The sequence below is a fragment of the Silene latifolia genome, chromosome 11 (genome assembly GCF_048544455.1).
Source record: "Silene latifolia isolate original U9 population chromosome 11, ASM4854445v1, whole genome shotgun sequence".
NCBI lineage: Eukaryota > Viridiplantae > Streptophyta > Magnoliopsida > Caryophyllales > Caryophyllaceae > Silene > Silene latifolia.
Window position 1 is genome coordinate 84,239,992 of NC_133536.1, and position 8,954 is coordinate 84,248,945.

Genomic DNA, 8,954 nt, shown 5'->3' on the forward strand with positions numbered 1-8,954 from the left:
GAAATTCGCACCGTGCGTATTTTATGGGTTTAGGCGAATTTTGTTACGGTCTTGCTCCCAGCTTAAAGCCCATTAATCTTCCGCATCTTAGGACTATAAATAGTTGAACACCATTAGGTTTTAGGGATCTTATGCTTCCTTTAATTAATCAAGTTGTAATTTTGGGAATTATTCATCTTTTGATTGAGTTTAGATCTACTATGGAGAACTAATCTCCTCTTCTTAATCCGACTCAAAGGTGTAATTGATGTATCACTTTCATATACACTTTTGATGGGGCATATTCTGCACCGCTGACCAAGTCAACATATTGAGCAAGGTCAAAGATACCCACAGCAAGTCAATGACTTAGACCACCTAGCCGTCTGACCCATCGGCTGTCACTGGGTCTCGGCATGACAACCTGCCAGCCGGGACACAAACCCGCGTACTCATATCCAAGACCCCTCGGCGGTGGGTCAACAGGGCCCGCCGGCCTGCCATAGGTCCCTCGGCCGAGGGGTAGATCAGTCTTTCCACCCGCTAGCCACTTGGCCACTTGGCCACTACGTGACAAAAGGTGAAAGCCTATAAATACTCCTCAACCTTCATTGAGGAAAGGATCCACGACTGAACGCCTAGGAATAAAAGTAAAGCATAAACAATGAAAGAAAGGAAATAAGCATCACATGTCATCCAGAAGCCCTTTAGTGAGATGATGTACCATCTCAGCCCCCGCCAGCTGGAGCAACAGTTGCAAACAGTCCGAAGAAACCTCCAAGTGGAGAATCCCCTGTTCACGAGCCCAACCCAAAACATCCCTGAGACCTAGAGCTTCAGCTTGCAGCGCAGATTCCGCATTCATTTTAACACTTCTAGATAACAGAAAAGAACCGCCATGGGCATAAGCAGCCCACCCAAAAGCAGCATTCCTTACAGATTTCCACCCTGCATCCACCAATCACCTTAACAGAAGAACAAGATCCTGCTCTACCGACCACATAAAAGGGTCGTTGATAGGCTCGTATATCTACTATCTATTTAGCTTATTTTATGCATAATAAAGCGGCATTGGGATGTGGTTTCACATGATTTACGTCACATTTACCATATTCTTAATGTCGGGTTAGTAATGGAGTTTTGAGCAATGATCGGAAGTAAAGGCATGTCTTGAAGTCTACCATGGTACAAAACATCTACAAGCAAGAAGGAAGACTAGCTAAGACATGAAGAAGTGAAAGGATGAAGCAATTGAAGATTTGAAACTTCGTTTGCACAAGGATCAACTTCAAATGCGTATATCTTGAGTTCTAGAGCTCGTATCGATGCAAGGCCAAGTGGAGATGAAAGCTTATGTTCTTAGCTTTCCAACGACAGGTCACACGCCTCATTTGGCCAAGTAACGAGAGAGATATTGTCTTTTGAAAGTGCAGTCCAGGGGCAAACTCGCACCGTGCGAAATTTCTGCCTAGAAATTCGCACCGTGCGTATTTTATGGGTTTAGGCGAATTTTGTTACGGTCTTGCTCCCAGCTTAAAGCCCATTAATCTTCCGCATCTTAGGACTATAAATAGTTGAACACCATTAGGTTTTAGGGATCTTATGCTTACTTTAATTAATCAAGTTGTAATTTTGGGAATTATTCATCTTTTGATTGAGTTTAGATCTACTATGGAGAACTAATCTCCTCTTCTTAATCCGACTCAAAGGTGTAATTGATGTATCACTTTCATATACACTTTTGATGGGGCATATTCTGCACCGCTGACCAAGTCAACATATTGAGCAAGGTCAAAGATACCCACAGCAAGTCAATGACTTAGACCACCTAGCCGATGCAGCCCATCGGCCTGTCAGCCTGGGTCTCGGCATGACAACCTGCCAGCCGGGACACAAACCCGCGTACTCATATCCAAGACCCCTCGGCGGTGGGTCAACAGGGCCCGCCGGCCTGCCATAGGTCCCTCGGCCGAGGGGTAGATCAGTCTTTCCACCCGCTAGCCACTTGGCCACTTGGCCACTACGTGACAAAAGGTGAAAGCCTATAAATACTCCTCAACCTTCATTGAGGAAAGGATCCACGACTGAACCTAAAGTACACTATTCATCTGGTAATATCTTCCTTATCTCTCTACAATACATACCTAGCCAAGTAACACAACTTAATCCTTTAAGTTTACTGACTTGAGCGTCGGAGTGAGTACGCTTGGCATAAAGCCAAGCCCTCAGTTCGTTCATTGTTGCAGGAGAGGCCGAGAGGAACGATAAAGGCAAGAAGGGTTCAACTCAAGACATTATTCTACAAGCCACGGGTGGTAACAATACTTGCTCTGGAATTACACCCGGAACAATTGGCGCCGTCTGTGGGAAAAGACACTAGAAGCTAGTCACATTCATTCCCAAACAAAAAACACAACAAAAACCCACCCAAAAAGCTAAGAAGATGTCGAAGCAACAAGACGCAGTCGTGACCGACGAAACCGCATTCTACCAAGACGATACTTTCAACAATTCTGGAGTCGTGCAGCCCTCCACCGGCGGAGTAATCCAACCAGAGTTGGGATGCCAATAATACCCGACACGCCGCTGCCAGCCAACCAGGTCACCATCATGGGACATGTGGTTGACGTAGCAAAACTGAAAATGCTCCTGGACCTAATCAGTAATACGCCTGCTCACACTGTCACGCCGACAAGAGCGGCGGAAACCGTCCAGGAGACCAGGGCCCAAAACGTGACTCCGAGAAATTTGAACGGAGCACTAGGAGAAGCTGACCCAGTCAAGTCGCCGGGGGAGCCCAAAGTAGGCGGGGTAGACCTAAGTCCTTCCCGCACTCATGGGAGGACAGCGTCCCCGCAGCACGAACGAGGCTTGCCCCAAAGGAGCCAGAGGAGCCCGACTCAACAGAGTTGGAGGAGAAGTCCAAGTCGAAGAAGAAGTCCTTCCCGCTACGAAGAGAGGAGCCGGATTAGGAATGCGAGGAGCCGATCGCCGCGTGTCGTTCGGCACGTGGTCAGACAGCCCCTCAGCGCCTACGTCCTAGAAGTCCAGGTGCCAACCAAGCTCAAGTTACCACCTCTATCGTACAAAGGAGATGGTGATCCAGCCGACCACGCTGAGGCTTTCGAGTCTTACATGTCGGTATGGGAGCAGCCCGATGAGGTCTGGTGCCGAGTTTTCCCAACAACTCTGCATGGGATGGCTCAAAGTTGGTACAAGGGGCTTCCCGACGGCTCGGTATACTATTACGCCGACCTAAGGGACGCCTTTCTAGCCCAGTACTCTTGCAATAAGAGGAGGGCCGTGGAGACGTCGGACCTCCTAACTATCAAACAGGAGGGAGGCGAGTCTCTACGTAGCTATATGAAGAGGTTCGACGGAAAGGTCCAACAGATTCGAGAAATTAATCCCGAATTGGCGGCTTTCGCGCTGATGAAAGGCCTCCCAAGGGGAGACTTAAAAAATGAGCTCATCAAGTGCGGAGGCCTGGGCTTGGACGCCGCCAGGAAGATGGCTGACCAGGCCATCAAGGTAGAGGACTATCACAAGACCTGGGTAGGCCCCAGCGAGACCGAGCACTCAAAAAAGAAGAGCCACCGGGAGGACAACCCGGATGAAAGACGCCGTGACAACAACGGGTCACGGTCCGACGAAAGACGCCGTGAGAATAATAGGTCACGGTCAGACAAATCTGCCAGAAAACAGGACTCGACGGGCGCCGGGTGGAGTTCAGGAACGTACCACCAGAGGCGGTATAGTGATAAAACCCCTCTCGTCGTATCAGCCGCCGAGGTCTTCGCCCTGAGCAAAAACGAGGGCCAGAAGTGGGAGAGACCCCCCAAGCCAAAAAGTGACGGTGACACGAGCCAGTATTGTGAGTACCACGGCCACACCGGTCATCTAACCAACGACTGCCGGCATCTGAAGAATGCCATTGAAGAGCTGATCCGGAAGGGGAGCCTCGGCAAGTACGTTGCCAAAGGCCAAAAGATTGACGCCGACAGTTCAGGTAAGAAATCCGTCTTCGAACGGATAGGAGTGATCCATGTTGTCATCGGGGGCAACGAGAACGGAGGGTCCGCTCATGGGCACAAACGGCACCTGAACGAGCTATATCAGGCCATCAACTTTGTGCCCAACACAGCGGTCCCTGCTCCCAACATCCCCGATATAACCATTGGAAGGAAGGACTACGAAGGAATCATCGCTCCTCACAGCGACCCACTTGTAGTCAATTTGGACATATCCAACCACCTGGTCAAGAGGTGCCTGATTGACACAGGCGCGTACACAAACATCATGTTCAGGGAGTGCTTCCTCAGCCTCGGCCTGAAAGTCAAGGACTTGAGCCCCTGCACCAACCCACTATACGACTTTCTCGGGGCCGGCCTGGTACCACTGGGATCAATCAGACTCCCGGTGACGTTCGGCGAAAAGAATGCGGCTAAGAACGTCCTAGCTGAGTTCGTGGTCATCGACGGCTCATCCGCCTACAACATTCTCATAGGCCGAGTCACCCTGAGCGAGGCTGACGCAGTGATGTCCATCCGGGCCCTAACACTGATGTATGTCTCGGACCGGGGGGAAGCGCATAAGCTCGTCTCCAAAGACGAGAATGACGAGGTGGTCAACGTCCAGATAGCTGCCAGAGGATGCAACATGCAATCCCTCAAAGTAGCAAAGAAATCAGAGAAAGGGAAGAGTCTATCCTTACGACAGGAGGACGACCTCATGGATGTAGCTAGCGGCTGACCGGGAAGGTGTGCCTTTGATAAACCTTTAGGACACTGGTAATCTCGGGAAATCTCGGTGTAGCGGCGGAGGTGTCCAAAACAGTTGTGGGCACCCCGACGCATGTTTTTATCTAATGAAAAATCGTCCAAGTCCTCCATCAAAACGTTCATTTTCCCCATAGTCACTAGGAAGCAGCAGACGCCGGCTCGCACTGTCATACCGACAAGAGCGGCAGTCTCTATCAGTAAGCAGACGTCGGCTCACACTGTCATACCGACAAGAGCGGCAGTCTCCATCAAGAAGTTGGCGCCGTCGCAGTCACCCCAAGTAGTAGACGCCACGGCAGTCACCCCAAGAGGTTTGACGCCGTCGCAGTCACTCCAAGTGGTAGACGCCACGGCAGTCTCCATCAAGAAGTTGGCGCCGTCGCAGTCACCCCAAGTAGTAGACGCCACGGCAGTCACCCCAAGAGGTTTGACGCCATCGCAGTCACTCCAAGTGGTAGACGCCACGACAGTCTCCATCAAGAAGCAGGCGCCGTCGCAGTCACCCCAAGTAGTAGACGCCACGGCAGTCACCCCAAGAGGTTTTGACGCCGTCGCAGTCACTCCAAGTGGTAGACGCCACGGCCGTCATCATCAAGAAATAGACGCCAGCTCACACTGTCACACCGACAAGAGCGGCAGTCTCCTCCAAGAAATAGACGCCACGGCAGTCGCCCCAAGAGGTAGACGCCGTCGCAGTCACTCCAAGTGGTAGACGCCACGGCCGTCATCATCAAGAAATAGACGCCAGCTCACACTGTCACACCGACAAGAGCGGCAGTCACTAACAAGGAGCGATCGCCGGCTGACACCGTCACACCGGCAAGAATGGCAATCACCCTCAGGAAATAAATACCTCGACGGTCACGACCAGCGCAGTTGATACTCGCAAAGCGATCAAAACGCCTTAGAAGCGTTGCACAGTCGAGGAACGCACTCTAAGACTGCCTCGACCAAGCCAAGGCGGAAACAGAGGAGACGCCCGATTAATAACATAAAAAAAAAAAAAAAAACTCAAACTCAGACAAAGATGAGAAAAGACCTCGGCTGAGCCAGAGACAAAGTGAAACGTTAAGTACAGATTGAGATGCTCAACTATTAGCACAAGGAAAAAGGGAATGAGGTAAAGACCTCGGCCAAGCCGGAGGCAGAAGAAACGAGCTCTTATTAAATGTGCAACAAATTACAAGAAATACAAACGACGGCCGTCCCCATAAGGGTCAGCCAAAGGACAACCTGCCAAAGTTGTACAAAATATAAAGACGGAAAGGCAAAAGGGTACAGACATCATCTCCCTATGTCTGTTGCTGCTCGCCATCAGCAGCGGTAGCAACGTCTCCTTCGATGGGCAACCCAGCGGCTTTCCTGGCAGCCTCAGCCTTTGCCTCGGCAGCCTCAGCTTCCCTCATTCTCTTGGCCTCCTCATTGGCCGTCTTCGCCCTCTCAGCAAGGGCTGCTGCCTCCTCGGCCGCCTCCTGCTCTATCTTCACCCTCACCGCCTCCTTGGCCCTCTCCTCCACGGCCTTCTCCTTAGCTTCGAGCTTGTCGTCAAACAGCTCGTCGAATTTGCTCCACGGAAAGGAACCTTCAAGAGGGAAGAGCTCCTCAATTACTTCCCTGGCAGCTGCTTCGGCCAGATCCCGGAATTCGGAGCACATGTCAGGGAGCATTTTGGTTTGGAGCATCTCAATATCGTCCTCCTTTTGCCTGATAATGGCCTCCTTGCTCCGAATCACCTTCCCCGGATCTCGAAACCGTTCCTCGAATTCATTCCTCTTTGGAGATAGAGGTCGGCGTGCCTCTGAACGAGGCCACACTTCGCCAGCAGCTTTTCAACTTCGGCCGCAAAAGTCTCGGCCTTGGCCCTCTCAGCAAGGACCTCCTTTTCAGCGTCCTCCCTGAGCTTTCTCTCAGCCAAAAGCGCCTTCTCGGCCTCCCCCCGAAGCCTCTGCTGAGTGAGAAGATCCAGCTTCGCCTTCGTGGCCACCTTCTTAGTGGCATTAAGCTCAAAAGCAGATTGCGCCACGGCTTTCTCCTGCTCCATGATACGAGCGCCGGTAAGCTCGTTCCACCTCGCCAGTCTCTTAATCAACCTCGCGCCTTCCGCCACAAGCTGAGATGAAGGGCCAGTGGCGACGTTATGATCACCAGCCTGCGGACGGGAAAGGGAAACCTTTTGGGATGAAGAGTCAGTAGCGACGTTATGATCACCAGCCTGCGCGGGGTTCTCCTCCGTTTGCTGCCCAACAAGAGCGGCGGCCGACAGCGGTTGATCTACAAATTTTTTTTTTTAAAAAAAAAAAAAAAAAAAAAAAAAAAAGGGGCATCAGTATCAACATACATAGGCATGCCGAAAAAGCTTTGTCATCGGCGGTACTGATGAACCAAGCTAAATCGAGCCACCGGATAGATCGAAGACCGTGCTTGGCCTTCTTGGCCGAAGGGTGCATTTCCTCGTCAGCAGCAGAAGCAACGGCTGCGGTAAAGGCTGTCTGCTTTCTTTTACGGACAAGGGGAGACCCCTCCTCCTCACCGGAGTCATCGCCATTGGAGATATAAACGATCTCCACCGTCTCCTTCTGAACAGGGGGGGTGGTAGGCGGAGCCGACGTCGACGCCATCACCGCCGAAGGCTTCGTTTTTCGCGTATGACGCGGCATGTTACTAACAACCTTCGCCTGGGCCTCCACCACATTCAAGCTTTTCAGCTGCTGGTCCATAAGATCATTCGGCGACGTCCTGCGGTCATGGGTCAGAGCCTTGGGATGCAAGTTAGCAACGGTTTTGTCTTTGTGCAGCCCCATTCTCCGGAGGATATCCTCAGACAAATCCGGTCCAAAGTGGTCTGCGAAGGAAACAAAGCAAGAATTAAATAGAGGAATTAAATCGGAGTTCGAAGAACAGGAACATTGACAGCGGTGATGGGCCTCATACCGACCCTACTCACCCTGTGCTAAGGCCGGTATGAGGCCGACATGGCAGAGCGGCTCATCCTGAAGAATGATCTGCGTTGGGGGAATCCATCTTTTCGGCACCCCACTCTTGTCCGCCTCAAAGAGCCTCATCGCTTGACCTCTCATCCTCCCTAAGAGAGACCCTGCTGGCATCCATCTTGAGTTTTTTTCGGGAGACCCATCTGTCATGTTCCGCCTTAGTCTCACACCGCAAGTTAACTTGGTGCTGAAAGCAGCGGGGCAGCGGATAGTCATCCGGCACCTTAACGTACACCCACCGATCTCTCCAGTCTTTGCAAGAAGTAAGTCTGTCAGCAGAGACATAACCCTTCTCCATGTGCACTGCTTGTACCAACCGACGCGGCCGAGATTGTGGTGGAGACAATGAAGCCGGCGGAATAAATTCACCGTCGGGGCCTCCCCCTTGAAGAGACAAAGCCACACAAAGCCGACTATCGTCCTCATGGCCAACGGATGCAGTTGGGCCACAGCGACGTTCATAGCTTTGATGATAGCCATGACGTACTCGTTCAGCGGAAATCGGAGCCCGTACTCCAAGTGCCGCATATATACACCGGTATGGCCCGGTGGAGGGCAACAGACGGCCTGACCCTCCTCAGGGATGACAATCTTGTATCCCCTGCCAAAGAAGAAATGGCCCTCGAAAAATCTCTGACCAGAACAACTGGCCAACTTATGGGTCCAAGCTCGGTCAACGCTTACCTTACAGACGTCACCATGATCCATAACGTACTGCCTCCGCTCTTTGGGACGAGCCTTTTCAACATCATCACCAAAATCGTCTGCATCATCATCGACATCGTCGTCATCCTCCCATTCCTCCAAAACTCGAGGATCGACTTCAGGAGAAGGAGACCTAGGGCCCCCAGGCCTTATCAGGAGGGCGTCCAACTTCTCCTCCTCATCAAAACGCGACGGGGAACCCCCCGGCGCCGGTTTACTAGGCCCGGCATCAGCAGAAGACATGTTTACAATAAAAACTTACAAAGTTAAGAAATTGGGAAGTTTGTTTGTTTACCTTGAAGAAAAACACTCGCCGGAGTAACAACTCTGAAAGCTAGAAGACAAAGAAGCCCTTGAAAGTTTAGAAAGAAGAAAATTTTGGAGAAATGAAATTGGTGGCCAATTTCACGGAATAACTACCCTATTTATAGGGAAAAGCCCATAAAAGAAGGACCAATCAGCGAACAGCCCATGAAGCGTCAACCAATCAGCGTGCGGA